Consider the following 18785-nt stretch of genomic DNA (forward strand, 5'->3'; position numbering starts at 1 on the left):
GGTGGAGGAAGGCGAGGGAGAGGCGATGGGGGAGAAAGGGGATGTCCAGGGGCTCGGGGGCGCGTCGTGGAGGTCGTCCAGCTCGTCCACGGGCGAGGCGGCAAGCAGGTGGCGCCGTGGCGAGCTCGCGCACGCCGGCGTCACCTCTCTGCCTGCTCTGGCGAGAGCAAGCAGCTGACTGGCGCGGGCCAACACAGTGCTGGGCCGACCAGTGGGCTGCCAGGTAAGTCCTTCTCTGCTTTCTGTTTTTCTCTTTTTATTTATTTCTGTTCTGCGTTTTGAAATAATAGTAATACTATTTCATTTAGGAAAATCCTGGAAATATTCAGAGGCACATTTGAAATTATTCTCAACAGCCTAAAAATACCTTCAAGATTATTTGGGCATTTTAAAATATTTATAGGATTTAAATTGCCCAAATGCAAATACTTATGGCTTGGTGAAAAATCCAGAATAGCCTCCAAAAATATGAAACCATTTTTGGCAGAGGTTTTAGCCAAGACCAAAGATGGTGAACATTTTTGGAGGGCATTTCAGGTTCATTGAAAAGGATTTTAGTAAACCCTAGTTGTGTTCAGGGGGGTGCTGGGGGTTTCTAGCATCCCCATTTCAAGTTTCTGTGAAAAGTAGACATGATGCAACACTCTAATGCATGAACTAGCTAGGATGTGACAGCTTGGATCGAGAGTTACGAGATGGCCATGGAATTGCTGGAGGTCAGTGAAGCGGCGATGGCCAAGTACTTCACCATGATGTTAGATGGGACTGCCCGCACTTGGTTGAAAGGGCTACCACCGAATTCCATCGGGTCTTGGGCTGAGCTGAAAGCCCGGTTCATCCAAAACTTCAAGGATACCTGTAGGCAGTCTATGTCAATTGTGGATTTGACTAACTGTAAACAGCAGGATGGTGAGTCTATGACACATTGGGTTTGCCGGGTCAAAGAGATCATACATTCATCTGATAAGATGGATGCCGGCTCTGCAGTCTTAATGTTGGAGCAGAATTTTCGTTTCCTGCCCCTGAAGATGAAACTCGGGCGGCTTAAGCGCGACTGCAATGATATGGGTACGCTGATGGCGGCTCTCGTCAAGTACGCCGACTCTGATAGTACCAAGGACCCCGCTTCAGATGATGAAAGGACAGGGAAGGGAAAGAAGAACGGCAATGGCAAGGGTCCTCAGCATAACCCGGGGAACCAAGGAGGTGGCAAGCGTAAGGCCGACGGCAGCTTAGAGTTCGTGGCCAACGCAAGCTCACAGGGTAATAACCAGCGACTCAAGGGGAGGCCACCTCCCCGAGCCGGCGGGTCAGGCCCAACGCTGGAGCAGCTGTTGAATGAGCCTTGTCCGAGGCATGGCTCTAGGGAGAAGCCAGCTACTCATCTATGGAAGGATTACGCAAGCATGAAGGCCTTTAAGAATTCCAATGCCTTTAATGGCAACAATGGCCCGGGCGGCGGCTCAGGCGCTGGCGGTTTTCATGGCCCGGGCGGCGGCTCAAATTCTAATCCTCAAAACGGTCAAGGGGGCTTTAATCAGCAGTCTGGCCAGGGTCATCAACAATAGCAGGGGGTTATCAAACCAATCCAAAGCAGCTTAATGGTGGACAGTATCACGTATTTACCACCAGTCTGTGTAAGCGAGATCAGAAGCTTCATAAGAGGGCTGTGAATGCTGTTGAGCCGGCGGTTCCACGCTATTTAAGATGGTCGAAGCAGCCTATTGTGTGGAGTAGGGAGGATCACCCTCTCCGGGTTGATAATCCGGGTCACTTGGCCCTGGTGGTGGCTCCTCAGGTGGGAGGATATAAGTTCACTAAGGTGCTCATGGATGGAGGCAACAGCATCAACATCCTCTATTATGAGACTTTCCGTCGTATGGGGTTGATTGATAAGAACCTCAGCCAGTCCAATACTGTTTTCCATGGCGTAGTGCCTGGTAAGTCGTCTTATCTAGTTGGTAAGATCGAATTGGAAGTGGCCTTTGGAGACGAGTACAACTACAGGGTGGAAAAATTGACCTTTGAGGTGGTCAAGATAAGAAGTCCGTATCATGCCATATTTGGGCGGCCGGCTTACGCCAAGTTCATGGCACGACCGTGTTACGTGTATTTACAGCTCAAGATGTCGGGTCACAATGGGACCATTACGGTTCATGGCAGGCGGAAGGTGGCCTTGGAGTGTGAGGAAGGCGATGCGGCTTATGCAGAATCTGTTTGTGCAACAGAGGAGTTGAAATTTTACAAGGATAATGTTGACCCAACAGACATGACCTCTCTGAAAAAGCCGACTACGGAGCATGAGCCGGCAATGAAATTTAAGTCGGCTGATGAGACTAAACTTGTTGATTTCGTTCCAGGTGATTCATCTCAGCAGTTTAGCATCAGTGCCAATTTGGATCCGAAATAGGAAAGCGCACTCATCGAGTTCATCCGTGAGAATAGGGACATCTTCGCATGGAAACCTTCTGATATGCCAGGTGTACCTAGAGAACTCGCTGAGCACACTCTCAATGTTGATCCGAAATTTAAGCCGGTCAGGCAATTCCTTCGACGGTTTAATGAAGAGAGGCGGAAAGCTATTGGTGAGGAGGTGGCCCGACTCTTGGCGGCCGGGTTTATTGTTGAAGTCTTTCGCCCAGAGTGGTTAGCTAACCCGGTGCTCATGCTCAAGAAGAATGGCACCTGGCGGATGTGTGTGGACTACACGGACTTAAACAAGGCATGTCCGACTGATCCTTTTGCCCTTCCCCGTATTGATCAAATCATTGATGCTACGGCGGGTTGCAAGCGCTTAAGTTTCTTGGATGCTTATTCTGGATACCATCAGATTAAAATGGCAGTTAAGGACCAGGAGAAGACGGCGTTTATCACTCCCTTTGGAGCCTTCTGTTATGTATCTATGCCTTTTGGACTCAAGAGTGCACAGGCGACTTATCAGCATTGCGTACAGAACTGTCTTCATGACCAGATTGGGCGCAATGTTCATGCCTATGTGGATGATATTGTGGTTAAGTCCAGGGAGAAGGAAACCTTGATAGATGATCTGAGGGAAACCTTTGATAATCTCCGGGTCTACAAGATGATGCTTAACCCGGCCAAGTGTGTTTTTGGTGTTCCTGCAGGCAAGCTCTTGGGTTTCTTGGTTTCTAACAGAGGCATTGTAGCTAACCCGGAGAAGATCAAGGCAATCACTTCTCTGGATAAGCCGGCGTGCATAAACGATGTCCAGCGCCTGGCGGGTCGTATCGCTGCTTTAAGCCGGTTTATAAGCCGTTTGGGTGAGAAGGCCATGCCATTGTACCAGTTGATGAAGAAAACTGATGACTTTGTCTGGAATGATGCTGCTAATACTGCTTTTGAGGATTTGAAGAGGCAGCTGGCAGAGCCCCCAGTCCTTGCTGCTCCGGTTGACAAGGAGCCCTTATTACTGTATGTAGCTGCTAACACACGGGCCTTCAGTGTGGCTGTGGTGGTGGAGCGCAAGGAAGAGGGTAAGGAGCATCCGGTTCAGCGGCCGGTTTACTACGTCAGTGAAGTGCTCATCGAGTCCAAGCAGCGGTATCCTCATTGGCAGAAGCTTGTTTATGGTGTGTTCATGGCAAGCCGGAAGCTTAAGCATTATTTCCAGGGTCACCCTATCACTGTGGTCAGTTCTGCTCCCCTTGGAGATATCATCCAAAACAGAGAAGCCACAGGAAGAGTGGCTAAGTGGGCTATAGAGCTCGGGCCGCATGGTTTGAAGTACGTACCACGCACTGCTGTTAAATCTCAAGCCTTGGTGGATTTCATCAACGATTGGACAGAGCTACAAGTGCCCGAAGAAAAGCCGGATAATACATATTGGACTATTCACTTCGATGGGTCCAGGCAATTGGAGGGCTCGGGGGCTGGAGTTGTATTGGCTTCCCCTAAAGGCGACAAGTTTCATTATGTGCTACGGTTGATGTTTCCTTGCACTAACAATGCGGCTGAGTACGAGGCCTTGCCCCATGGTCTTCAGATGGCTAAGGAGATGAGCTTGAGCTGGGTAAGGTGCTTCGGCGACTCAGACTTAGTGGCTCAACAAGTATCAGGCAAGTGGGATTCCAAGGACCCTCTCATGGCGGCTTATCGCCGTGAGGTTGATGCCATTGCTGGACACTTTCAGGGTTACCAAGTAGAGCACATCGATCGCAGGAAGAACGAGGCGGCTGATGCTTTAAGCCGGCTGGGCTCTCAGCGAAAACCGGTGCCGCCTAATACTTTCCTGGACGTCTTGCATAACCCTTCTGTGAAGTTGCCTACAGAAGAAGACTTGGCTGTCCCTCACCCGGAGGCACAATTGGTGGCGGCTCTCCACATCATCCCGAACTGGACAATGCCCTATCTGGCTTACATGACCCGGGGAGATTTGCCTGAGGATGAAACTTTGGCCAGACAAATAACCCGGCGGTCTAAGTCAATGGTTGTTATCAATGGTGAGCTGCATCGCCGCAGTGTTACGGGAGCATTCCAGCGTTGTGTCTCCCCTGAGGAAGGTCAAGAAATCTTGCGTGAGATTCACGAAGGGGATTGTGGCCATCATGCCGGCTCAAAATCCCTTGTTGCCAAGGCTTTTCGTCATGGTTTTTATTGGCTGACGGCTCATGTTGATGCGGAGGACTTAGTCAGTAAATGTGATGGTTGCCAGAGGTTCTCGCGACGGGCTCATGTGCTGGCTCAGGAGCTGAGGATGATACCAATCACTTGGCCATTTGCGGTTTGGGGGCTTGATATGGTTGGGCCTTTTAAAAGGTCCAAGGACAAGAAGACCCACCTCTTGGTGGCAGTTGACAAATTCACAAAGTGGGTTGAAGCAGAGCCAGTTAGCATGTGTGATGCAGCCACGGCGGTTCAGTTCATGAAAAGGGTGATATTTCGTTTTGGCTTTCCACACAGCATTATAACTGACAATGGTACCAATCTGTCCAAGGGCGCCATGGAGGAGTTTTGTCAACGAGAGCATATTTGACTTGATGTTTCATCAGTGGCTCACCCTCAATCCAATGGTCAAGCTGAGAGGGCTAATCAGGAGATTCTGAAAGGCATCAAGCCCCGGCTTTTGGTCCCTTTGCAACGGACGCCGGGTTGTTGGGTGGAGGAGTTACCCTCCGTGTTATGGAGCATCAATACTACTCCTAACAGGTCTACGGGTTTCACGCCTTTCTTCATGGTTTATGGAGCGGAAGCAGTCCTCCCCAGTGACATCCATCATGACTCGCCTCGAGAGGCGGCTTATGTTGAGGCGGATAATGAACAGGCGCGCCAAGATGCTCTTGACTTGTTGGACGAACAGCGTGATGTGGCAGCAGCTCGATCAGCGATTTACCAACAAGACCTGCGCCGTTATCACAGTCGCCGGGTTAAGTCCCGGGTCTTCCAGGAAGGTGATCTGGTGCTCCGGCTCATCCAAGATCAAACAGATGCGCACAAACTATCCCCGCCTTGGGAAGGACCCTTTGTGGTCAGCAAGAACTTGCACAACGGGTCATATTACCTCATTGACATTCGGGAGCACAAAGATTCACGCAAGTCGGAGGAGGAGACCCGTCGGCCGTGGAACATAGCTCAGCTTCGGCCTTATTACACTTGACCACCAGCTCTCATAATGTACATATTTCTATAAGCCATGTATATATTATGATAAGCAATAAAGCAGGACCTCTGTCCTTTTTCTCCTCCAAAGGTAAATGTGTTGTTTCCATTACAAGATCACATGGTAACTTGGAGGTGGATCCGGCTTATGATCGTATTCGAATCTAGCTGTACGCAATATAATCACTTGGGGGCTTCCTGTTCAAACATAGGTCGTATTCGAACCAAAGAGAACATAGCTGTCGATAACCACTTGATTGGCAAAGTGCCGAGCTCATTGGGGAGTTTTCTTTGATCATATTTGAATCATAGATCAACCCCCTTTGGGAACCGACGTGGATCGTATTCGAATCAACGTCGTTAAACAACTCTAAGGGTCATTTGGGGGCTTCCTGTTCAAACATGGGTCGTATTCGAACCAAAGAGAACATAGCTGTCGGTACCCTCTTGATCGGCATCGCCAAACCCACTGGGGGCTATATGATCGCATTCGAATCTTAGCTTAACCCCTTTGGGACGGGTTTCTGGTCGTATTCGAACCGGAAGCCCCTAAGGTTTTGATTTTCTGATTTACAACAAGTTCTTCTGGTTGTATCAACAGTGTACATGGCGGTTCTTATTCCGCCGACTTAACTTTGATCCACAAGGTTAGTCACACACAATCAGGATTATCAAGACAGGTAAACCGGAGTTGAGGTACCAACCTTATTATCCGGGTTATATAAACCGGAAGCGGACTAGAAGGCCTGTAAGTATGTTATGACGGTTATATCAAGGATATAATTGAGGACCAGTCTTTGGTGACTTAGATTCATATTCCGGGTTATATGTACGAGACTATGATTCTCAGTGCGGTAAGCCGCCTAGAGACTTGTGACTTGTTTTTCTATGCAGGATAGTTAAAGACAGCTATTTGAGCTTAAGGAAAATAAATGATCAATTATGACCCGGAAGAATATAAGGAGGCAACTTCAATGGAGTTAAGCATTCAACACGTACATGATGGCACGACAAAGTTAAAATGTTGGTCCTACTATATTACAAGACTCCCCGAGTCCAAAAGGGTGAAGCATTGTTTAACAAGCCGCCTAAAGAGTCAAGAGGCTTGCCGGGTTGAAGCTTCCGGCTCATCCCTCTCCGCTCCTCCGGCTGTTCCCAAGACCTGGAAGGTTGACGATTTCCAGTCAATGCCGCTCAAAGCTTCAAATTGAGCTTCCTCGTCAATTAACCCGGCCGGGTCGATTTCCGAGGCAAAGGTGTGCTTACGAGTCGGCGGGACCAAGCTGACGGCTTCATAACGCGGAGTGGGGATCCTCTGATTCTCTGCGTCGTAACCCGGCTGGTACTTGGTCAGATCGGTGTCATTCCCAATCAGGGTGGCCACCGGGCGCACGATCTTCACACAGGCAGCAAAGTCCTTTTGGTCGAAGGGGGTGCCGTCTTCCTTCAGGCTGGGGTAACCATGTGCAATGTCCGCCGGGTCTAGCTCTGGAAGGAAAGCCTTGGCCCGGCTCAGAGCAGCTATGGCTCCGGCTCTTGCAGAAGCTCGCCGCAGCTCTTGGAAACGCTGAGGAAGAACGGCAAGCCGGCGAAGCAGGTCTGCCAGGTCAGTCGGAACCTCATTGGATAGGGCCACCACGGCCAAGGCGCGCTGTGACCCGGTGTAGAGTTGCTCCACCAGAGTGTACACGGCCTTCAACTTGGTTAGCACATTTTGATTGAGGTTGGCGCTTCTGGGACCTGTTTAACAAAGTAAGATAAGCCGCTGGCAATGATGGGAGTTATGAGACATAAAGACTATAAACTTGTCAAGAGCCGGCGGAATGACTTACCGAAGATTGCGGCGACCATCTGTGACACGTGGCGCTTTAAGCCGGAGAGTTCGGCGGTTCTCTCCGTCAGAGTCTTCTCCGCCTGTTCGGCCCGGCTTACCAGGGCAGCTTTCTCTTCAACCCAAGTTTTCCTTTCAGCCTCAAACTTCTTCTTCAGCTTCTCTTGAGCAGCAATACCGGACTCAAATTTGGCGTTGGCCTTCCGGGTCTCAGTTTCCTGAGTCTTCAGGCGGTTCTTTAGCTCAGAGATATCAGCCTCAAATTTTTTGCAAGCAGCCTGCACAATTTCCGGGTTATAGTATGAACAATTATTATGCAATTTTAAAATCCCAAGCACTTTCCAAGCAAAGACACTTGGCACTTGGGGGCTAATGCATGTCGAAAGTTTCTATCTACAAATTATCGGTTCATGGAAATAAGCCGGAAATTAAGTCTACAACATATCCTATCATAAGTAGTAGACTTGGGGGCTAGTATGGTAAAGATGACTATGCAGTAAGCGATAGAGTGGTACCTCAGACTTCTGCTGTATCTGCTTCACCATGTCAATCTCCAAGTCCCGGCTGCTGTGCACCTGATTGACATAGCCGGAGATGATCTCTCCAATGCTCAGGTTGGCGTAGTTGGTGATGTCCAGCTTGGCCCGGCGGCGCTCTAGCAACTCTTCCTTCGCAGAGCACTTAGCCAGCGCAGTGGGTCTCCCCGGCTCAACAAACTCCGTCCGGGTGATTACCACGTCCGGGTCATCGGCCGGCTGAGCCGGGCTAGAGATGTCCGGGTTGGTGGAAGTCTCCATGGCTGGCTCGTCGGTTGGAGTGGTGGCTTCAGGAGCAGAGGCAGCTGGCGGCTCTTGGGTTGAAACCTCCGGCTCAGGCAAGACCGGCTCTTCGACCGGCTTATTCTTCTTCGCTCTTTTACTGAGCTTTGCCTGGGCACTGAAAGAACAAAAGGTTAGTACAAAAGCATGAGTAAAGATAAGCACAACAAGAGATGATCATCATTACCCGGGTACGGTCTTGAAAGCCGGCAGGTTCGATTGCATCGAGTCACCAGAGGAAGGTGAAGTTTCCTGATAGTTTGAATCAGAAGAATTGAGCGGTTGACGTGTAACACCCGCCAAAGGATGAAAAGGATATAACTTGGAGATAACCTCGGTCCGGCGCTTCCTCGACGCTTTAGGTAAGCCGGAGGAGAGGTCTGCATCTTTGTTGGTCCGGGTGTGCCGCCGGCTCTCATGAATCTGTTGCTTCAAAAGAAATTGAGGATCTTGATAAGCTAAAGGATGTGAAAATCTTACTTTCCGGGTTACTCTTCGGACTTTCAGCCTTGGCAAGGGCTCCGAGTCGGAGGAAAGTGTCATTACCTCTTCAGTCACCGGGTTACTTGCTCCGGTGTCATCCTGTGGATAGTCAAGTTAATAAGGTGGCCAAAAGACAGCAGAAAAGCGGAAACAAAGACAAGAGCTTACAGATTCAGGGGTTACCTCTAACTCGGAGCTGTCACTTAGTTGAAGCAGCTCTGAGGCAGTAGGCCTGCTTCCTTTCTTGCGGGGAGCGGCTCTCCTGGCAGCTTTCTTAGCCTTTCTGGCTTTTTTAGCCACCTCATGGTCGTACTTGACCTTCCAGAATTTATCATCAGCCTGAAAAATACAATGAAGACTTCTTAAGGTTCAGATGAAGACTATCTAAGGAGAAAATAAGATGTTCAGATCAGTGGCTTACCGCTGGGGCCGGGTTAGTCTTGCAGAAGGGGCTTAAGCCGGTCCGCCCGCAGTCTGTCAAGCTCTTATTTAAGAGGGCCTTGGTCATGTCGTCAACAACGTCTTCAGGTAGATCGTTGCGGCTGTGTCGCAGAGGGTCATATTTCCGGCCCGTGTAGTCACACATTAAACCGGGGCAGCGGCTTAAGGGGATCACCCGCCAGGAGATCCAGACCCGGACCAGATCAATGCCGTTGAGGCCGTTGCCCAGGAGAGCCTTGATCTTGTTGATGGTGGGGATCAGAGGTTGACGCTCCGCCTGAGATAGTTTGTCTGGCAGAGGGTGGTTTGGTTCCAGACGCACGGCACGAAAGCCGGGCAGAGGGCTCTCGTCAGCCGGAGACGTGTCCTGGCAATAAAACCACGTCTGGTTCCAGTCCTTTGGATGGCTGGGCGGCTCAGCGTAAGGAAAGAGGCAGTCCCTCCGGCGTTGAATGGAGATTCCACCAAGTTCCAGGCTCGGTCCGTTGGCGCACTCATTCTGGCGGTTCAAATAGAATAGCTCTCTAAAGAGCAGAAGGCTGGGCTCTTCTCCAAGGTAGACTTCGCAGAATACTTGGAAGTTGCATATATTCGACACCGAATTGGGTCCTATGTCTTGTGGCCGCAGATCAAAGAAATTCAGCACATCTCTAAAGAACTTTGAGCCGGGCGGTGCGAAGCCCCGGCTCATGTGATCCGCAAATATTACCACTTCACCATCCTTTGGTTGCGGTCGCTCCTCTGACGGGTCAGGGGCATGGTAAGACATGACATCCTTTTTGGGCAGGTAGCCCGTCTTCACAAAGTCCGCTAAGGTTTCATCAGTGACGTTGGACCTCATCCAGTTGCACGTGATGGGTGCTTTGGGAGCTTTGGGAGGCATGGTGAGAGTTGGAAGCCTATGATAAAAGGAAATGTCCGGTTCAATTATAAGCCGGAGGAAGTTTACAGTTCAATGTTTAAAATGGTGGCTTATGAAGGGGCCTAATGACATATGGCTAAGTGCATCGGGTTATCTAAGCCGCTGAAGGTAGCGAGAGTAATTCAAATTGTCTACAGCTTTATCATAAATGAGCCGGAAAATTTTACGGCGCGTGGCTTCTTTTGAGCCGGAAAATTTTACGGCGCGTGGCTTCTTTTGAGCCGGAAAGTTTTACGGCGCGTGGCTTCTTTGAGCCAGAAATGTAAGTCGCCATAGCTCATCAGATGCAGTTTTTTACTAAGTGTGGTGAAAACAAGTTTCACAGACCGCAGTAATTATTTTGGATCAAAATGGTCGACTAAAAGGAAAAGTTTCTAGACCTAAAACAGACGCAGAGGAAGTTCATAAGTTCGAACGGAGCCTTTATGCAATGAGAAGGGATCTATGTACATTGGAAACGGGCGTGAAACAACTACCGTAACAGTTCTATACAGTCTAAAGATCAAGAAAGGTGGTAAAAATGAAATCTACTGAGAACTCGCGAGGAACGGCGAAGAACACGGGAAGAACAGCAAAGAACCTAATGTGGATCTACTCTATGGAGTGGCGAGGGCTTACGGGTGCTGGTGAGTCGCGGAGGTCGCCGCCGTTTTCTCTGGACACGACAGGTTGATGCAGCGGCCGGAGTTGGTGAGGACGAGGAGATCCGCGGCGGCGGCGGCGGAGCTCGGGCGACAGCACAGTAGGCGAGAGGAGGAAGAAGATAGAGGCGACGAGTGACCAGAGGCTCATGGGCCGGGCTATTTATAAGGTGAGACTCATAAGTGGGCGCGAGAAACGAGGAGGCCACGGCGTGGTTATCTCGCCACATAAACGCCTCGATTTTCGGGACGACAGTTAAAGATAAGATCCGTTGCGGATATGGTGGAGTAAAAAATGGACTTAATGGAAGATGACGTCACGGCGGGTTACCAGGAATCCAGAAGATGACGTCGCGACGGGTTATAGCCTTCACACAATTGTAAGCCGGAGATTTTCTGTCGAAAGGATTGAAGATTGACATGAGCCAGCTCAAATCAATCTGGGGCCTAATGTTGAGGATATAACCGTTGGAGTCACCCGCCCAGGAGGGGCCGGGTTACCCATGATGGTTACTACGCGAAGCCCCGTACTAAAGATGAAGACGGCGGGTCAATAACGGGCCCTAGACCCGGAGATGGCTTAAGGCCCGTAGCATTAGCCGCCGTTAGGGTAAAACTTGTAGTGTAAGGCAAGAATAGATAAGAGTCCGAGCCGGACACTGCTATGAGCCGGCCGGGACTCTGAGAGCCGCTGGGCGTCAACCTCTCTATATAAAGGGACGACCCGGCGGCAGTTCAGCATAGGTAAGATCTCGTCGAGAGCCAGGCATAGCAGTTAAGCTCCCTGGTCATCGAAACCCTAATCAATACCACCTCAATTGGACGTAGGCTTTTACCTTCACCGTAAGGGGCCGAACCAGTATAACCCTCGTGTTCCTTGTCCCGTTTAACCCCTTCAAGCTTCCTAGCTGCAATGGCTCCATGACTAAGTCCTAGCTCGAGGACATCTGCCGTGACAATTCCACGACAGGCGAGTTACGTGTGGAGTCCTAGTAGGACTAGGACTAGTCTATCTTCTCTTACAAGTTAATTACAAGTCCGGGTCTTGCTTCCTCGTAAAGGAAATATTCGTCATGCCCTCTGTCTTAAGCCGGCCCACCATAATATGAACCGGCCTACTGGGCCTTGGGCCTAGTCTTCTATCTGACCCGCCATCGGGGCCATCCATGAGTCGTCAGGCTCGTGAGTCGTCTGACAGTGAGCCGCCAGACCCGTGAGTCGCCAGTCCTACGGCGGGCCACGGTGAAGCGCCAAGTCCGGCCGGGTCATACTTCCGGCCAGGTCATACCGCGGGGTATATCCCCGACATTAGCCCCCACTTTAATTTGGATTTATCCATGTTAAACTAATCTGCAATATAAACACAAGAACAAATTTGACAGGTTGTGTTCCGGGTTAAATATTCTTTGTAAACCGGCACTTGATCATCCTTAAGTCCTTGTCATCTTCCTTCTTGATATGTATCCATAATCTCATAGCAAATCTCTTTAGCAGATATGTTCAAATTTTGCCAATGCAAAAAATCCAGATACTTCCTTTGAAAAATCCGGGTCAACAGGCCAGCTTCAGTGTCAATTTGCTGACATTGGTCTCTTGTTGAGAAATATTATAAGAAATAATCCACTTGAGTTGGCTTTCAATGCTCTGACTTGACAAAAATATTGGTCTTCAAATATTCAACTTATATTCAGCCGGCTTAAAGATATAAAACTTGCCGGTTTATGAGTGCCAAAATTGCCGGGTTATAAATAGATGATGCCAAGTCATAATTGTCGCCGACGCCGGTTTATAACTTTTGCAGACACCAGGTCAATCTGATTTATTCAAAACTGAGAATTTGAAGATATTTCTCCCTTATATCCATATTACCTGTAGCCCCCACGGGCCGGTTTAATCAGCATGAATAAGCCGAGACTTATCACCATGGCTTTAAATAAAATCCAGTTGTGTAGCCCCCATGAGTCGGCTATAGTCATAGTAGTGTAGCCGGGTCATCATAGAATTGTCTTGAATTTTCGACAGGAGCAATTGGTAGCCCCTAAGGGCCGGCTCATTTAGAATGTGATGAGTCGGGTCTTCAATAAGTTGAGCAAAAAATGACTTTGCATTAGCCCCCAAGTGCCATGGTGCATGCTGGCAGTGACATGGGACTTTGCATATTCGATGTAATCTCAATTTGAATAATGTAGCCCCCAAGTGCCGGGTTGTAAGCCTGCAGTGACTCGGGACTATTCCTTTCATTGTAGAATAAATCATATCCATTGATAAAATAAATAGCCATTGCGCTAAAGCGACTTTGAAAACCTCAATCATAATACTGGTTATTGATAACCATAAGAAAAATCCAGCCATATTGGCTATTCAAGATTTGAATAATATAATCCGGTATGAAAACCTCAATCATTCGATATTATAATGAAAATCCAGCCAAGTTTGGCTATGAAAGATGTGAATACCTTATCGGTTGACAAGTAAATCCAGAGTTTAAATACTCGGCGGCTCTTGGCCGATGGCGACTTAATGCGCATTTATTGTAAGCCGGAATTTTTATAACCCGGCGGTTTATAGCCTGTAGACATTAGCTCATACTGCCGGCTTAGATCACCGTATCCAATAAGAGAAACAATCCAATGATTGATAAGCGCATGATTTGAATGGCGCAATCCAAAATAGACCGGCGACTTAAAGTACATAGCCAGGGCCGGTTTAAGCATAATCATGTATAAACAATATCATACCTGTGATATTGAATCGTGCTGCCGGTTTATGATACCTGTGCGGTAAGGGTGATAACCCAATCTTTAGAAGTCAAAACTTCCAAGTGTTTATGATTGTCATATGCTAGCGACTTATCATCCAAAGTCAAGCCGGGCGGTTTACCGCAGGGCGGGTCATAATATTTCACATATAACCACTGTGATATTAAATTTGTACAACCGGTTTATGTGACCTGTGCAGTAAGGGAAATAACCAATCTCTAGAAGCCAATAATTCCAAATATATGATGATTGTCATAAGCCGGCGACTTATCATCGAAAATCAAGCCGGGTTTAAATAGAAACCACTCATATACACTTTAGATGTGTTCAAAAGAGCTTTCAAGACTTCAAAAAATTTGAGGCTTCTGATTCGAATATGATCAGAAAACCGTCCCAAAGGGGTTAAGCTAAGATTTGAATACGATCATATAGCCCCCAGTGGCTTTGGCGTTGCCGATCAAGAGGGTACCGACAGCTATGTTCTCTTTGGTTCGAATACGACCTATGTTTGAATAGGAAGCCCCCAAATGACCTTGAGAGTTGTTTAACGACGCTGATTCGAATACGATCCACGTCGGTTCCCAAAAGGGGTTGAGCTATGATTCAAATACGATCAAGAAGCCCCCTAGTGAGCTCAGCAGTGTGCCAATCAAAAGGGTACCGACAGCTATGTTCTCTTTGGTTCGAATACGACCTATGTTTGAACAGGAAGCCCCCTAGTGATCATGAGTATATTTAACGACTCTGATTCGAATACGATCAGGGTCACACCAAAAGGGTTAAGCTAAATTCGAATACGATCAGCTCCCAATGGTCCTTAAAGTAGGGTACTTATGTTTGAGTTGTGCTTTGTAACAGACTCTTTGGTCCCTTTAATTTTCCCCGAGAACTCGAACTTTGCGAGAGACAAATTCTTTTTGAACCGGAAATTCTTAAACCAGATATTGAGAGTTTCAAAGTTTTGTGATAGACAAATTTACCTTGAACCGGATTTTGAACCGGATTTGAGAGCTTCAATGCTTTGTGGCAGATAAATTTCTCTGAACCGGATTTTAAACCAGATATTAAGAGCTTCAATGCCTTGCGGGAGATGTCAAGTCTCTTGCGCCGGATTTAGACCAGACTCCTTCTTTTTAAGCCGGAAATTTTCTGACGGCCTTTAAACTTTTTACCAATATGGCGGTAGCCTCCAGGACCGGGTTATTTTTCCCTCCAATGACCCGGAGTTCTTGATTGCATTGAAACCGACCAATGCTGCCGAGTCATATCATTGTAGCCCCCGAGTCTCCAGACGACTCGAGGAGTTGGCTTGAGATTCTCCATATTGACCATAGCATAAGGTGTATATCACTGGTGTTGATAACGCAATGTGAATCCACAGAAGGTTGAGGTGACTGCGACGTGTTATAAATGATCCCGTATGAGCCGTGTCAGCAACTCGGCCAATGGTTCCTTCCAACTGGACGTTTTGAAGTTAACCAAACTGTAGTGGCGGCGACTTGTGCGCATGCGCATTGAGCCGTCCAATGCCGACGGCGGCTGATAACACATGACAATTTTCCTCCAAGCTGTTGGAAGAAAAACCGGGCTTCCCAAGCAGTGACTTGCTCATATTCAATATTCCGCTCATGCAGACAAGTGCAGTCCTGGTGTGTCGATGTAGACCCGGCCGCAATAGACAGATGGAAAATACGACTCGAGGCGTCAGAGACAGCTCAAACAGATGAACCGGCTGCGGCGCTATAAACCGGCGCGAGCGAGTCAACCATGTTTGTTTTGACGTAGTGAACACATGTCCTGCATCAACAATAGTGCAGACCAAGGCAAAGATAAACTGCTCTTTGACAAAAATACCATGTGTTAAGAACAAACTTGGATGAATATCACCTGATTCGCCCGGGCAATAGATGAGCTGGCCACGGCACTGTAAGCCGGTGCGGACGGGCGAGTCGGCCGCGGGGGGTGAATCGGCCGCAGGAGCAGACAGATGAATCGGCCGCAGCATTGTAAGCCGGTGCGGTCGGGCGAGTCAATCGCAGGAGCGATAAGCCACGCGGACGCCGAGTCGGCCGCGGGGGCGGACGGGTAAGTTATCCGTCACATTGTGAGCCGGTGCAGACATGTGAGCCGGCCGCGAGGGTGGACGGGCAAGTCGTCAGTGGCATTGTAAGGCGGCGCGGATGGGCGAGTCGGCAGCGCGGATGTATGTGGTACTTAATGGTCCTCATGTAGTACTCTCGTGAGCAATACTATTAGTAGTGGATTTTGGAATTGCTTCACCACGTGAGCTAGTAGTACATGATTAGGCTTGTTTAACCAGGCCACACCTGGATACTTCTGTTATTAGATTCCCCTGTGTAACTGGCCTTAACAGAAGTTGTATTGATCTGAGACTGCTTTGTTTGATACATGGAGCGACGGCAGAATCCGGTGATTTGATTGCAAGTCGTTCGGTCAGAACTGACTCGGGGCGGAGCCATAGCGTTGACAATGTCTGACCGTGAACGACGACCATAGCAGAAGATTTGTCCAAGTCTTTGATCACTGATCGAACTTGCGTTTGGCTTTTTAGAAAAGTAACTTTCCACAGTACGGGTCCCTCCACGCTCATTAAGGAAATTAATGTAATCTTTGGCCACTTCCAAATATATTATCCAATTGTATTCCACTGATTTTGGCGATTTGAAGGCAAGTCGTGGCAGCTTGCAGATTTGACCGTGGAGTATGGCCAACGGGGTGAAGCACGAACGGCGGTTTACAGCCGGGCAATTGAAACCGCGAGAGTCGGAGATTTGAGGCTCGGAGGCGATGACTCACCGCGGTGGCTCAGAAACGATGCCAGCGAGGAAGACAGTGCGCCGGCCATTAGGTCCCTGAAGGCAACTCGGTGTGTGGTGGTTCATAGAACGAGCAAGGCCGGGGCAAGATTGCTTGGCCGAGACGACTCAGTGATGAAGCTCCTGCAGGAGGTGGTGCGAGGCGGCTCGAAACATCCGCGGAGGCCAGCGCCGGCGGAAGGCGAAGGCGAAGCCCATTGGCTCAAGGTTATAGTTGACACCCGGCCAAGCGGTTTGAGGCCTGCCTACAGCTGAAAAGGCCTTTGCGACACAGCAAGGAGAGGTGGCTCAAGGTGATGGTGGTGATATACCTTGTATGTAGTAGATACTGATGATTTGACTTTGGTCTTCACACATAAGCAGCAGCAGTAGATCAATGCTTGCTTCAGGACTTAACTCTCTTGTGAGCGGCAGGGCGCTGCGTACGGAGCAGCAATTGCAACGCGTCGGAACAGCCAGGATGGCTGCAGCCTTTAGGGATTTTCCACCGGGTAAAACGGACCAAGAGCCGTGGTTACGACAACTCGGCGGAACCTGCGGTCGGACGGATCACCGGAACTTTTGTCGGCCTCAGAGAACGTGGTAGATAAACCGCCTCCAGTAGAAGACCTCGTCTCGAACTCGGCGCAATAGTACTCCGCGGATTTACCACAGCGCGAGAGATGGCCGTACAACATGTAACCCTAAAATAATCAATCTCATATCCGCCGCCGCAGAACCCTTCGTCAACCTTTGACTGATGAACTTATAGTTGATATGAATTTTCCACGCCAGCTTTCATTGAGCCAGAAAATTGCAAACTTCTCGAATCCTAGGAAAGATCCCTTCAAGAACTCAACACCATTGTGCGCTAGCCCCACGGTGGGCGCCAACTGTCGTGGAATTGTCACGGCAGATGTCCTTAGTGTCAGGACTTACTCGCGAGGCCAACGCATCTATGTGGTAGCTTGAGAGGGGTTGGGCGGAATCAAGAGACGCAACACAAGACAAGGATTTAGACAGCTTCGGGCCCCGGGAAACATCATCCGGTAATAACCCTAATGCTGTTTGTGGCTAGGTCTCATTATGCTCATGAGAGAGTCGCCGGTAAGCCGGCTCTTTGTGTCTAGCCCTAGAGATTGTTTCTTGTTGCTTGTCCCTCTTTGGGGTGCCCTGCCCCTCCTTATATAAGTTAGAGGGGCGGGTTACATGTGGAGTCCTAGTAGGACTAGGACTAGTCTATCTTCTCTTACAAGTTAATTACAAGTCTGGGTCTTGCTTTCTCGTAAAGGAAATATTCGTCATGCCTTCTGTCTTAAGCCGGCCCACCATAATATGAACCGGCCTACTGGGCCTTGGGCCTAGTCTTCTATCTGACCCACCATCGGGGCCATCCATGAGTCGTCAGGCTCGTGAGTCGTCTGACAGTGAGCCGCCAGACCCGTGAGTCGCCAGTCCTCCGGCGGGCCACGGTGAAGCGCCAAGTCCGGCCGGGTCATACTTCCGGCCGGGTCATACCGCGGGGTATATCCCCGACATTGGTCATATCATCTCTGCCAAGGGCATCACTGTTAATCCCAAGAAGGTGTCTGCAGTTGTGAATTGGGAACCTCCTCAGAATGTCAAGCAGCTTCGCAGTTTTCTTGGGCTTGCAAGCTATTGCCGAAGATTCGTTGAGAATTTCTCTAAGATTGCAAAGCCTCTTTCCAACCTCCTCCAGAAGCATGTGAAGTATGTCTGGACTCCTGAGTGTGACGTTTCTTTCAACACTCTCAAAGAGAAACTCGTCACAGCTCCTGTCTTAACTCCTCCTGACGAATCCAAGCCATTCAAAGTCTTCTGTGATGCTTCTCTTCAAGGTCTCGGTGCTGTGTTAATGCAAGAGAAGAAAGTTGTGGCCTATACCTCTCGTCAGTTGAAGCCCAACGAAAAGAACTACCCCACTCACGATCTTGAGTTGGCGGCAGTTGTCCATGCATTAATAACATGGAGACATCTCTTGTTGGGAAGGAAAGTGGACATATTCACCGATCACAAGAGTCTCAAGTACATCTTCACTCAGCCCAACCTCAACCTCAGGCAAACTCGATGGGTCGAAATGATTCAAGAGTACAATACGAGTATTGAATATACTCCAGGCAAGGCCAATGTCATTGCAGATGCTTTGAGCAGGAAGGCTTATTGCAGCAGCTTAATCCTCAAGCCCCTCCAACCGGACCTTTGTGAAGCTTTCCGCAAACGGAATCTCCAAGTTGTTCCTCAAGGTTTTGTTGCCAACCTCCTAGTCTCTCCTACTTTGGAAGATCAAATTCTTGAGGCACAACTCCTTGACTCCATGGTGAAGAAGGTAAAACATGGGATTGCCAAGGGTCTTTCCAAATACAAGTGCTATCGCATTGATGACCGAGACACTTTATTCTTCGAGGACCAGATTGTGGTTCCTAAAGGTGATCTAAGG

Source organism: Aegilops tauschii, chromosome 6 (assembly GCF_002575655.3).
Source record: "Aegilops tauschii subsp. strangulata cultivar AL8/78 chromosome 6, Aet v6.0, whole genome shotgun sequence".
Lineage (NCBI taxonomy): Eukaryota > Viridiplantae > Streptophyta > Magnoliopsida > Poales > Poaceae > Aegilops > Aegilops tauschii.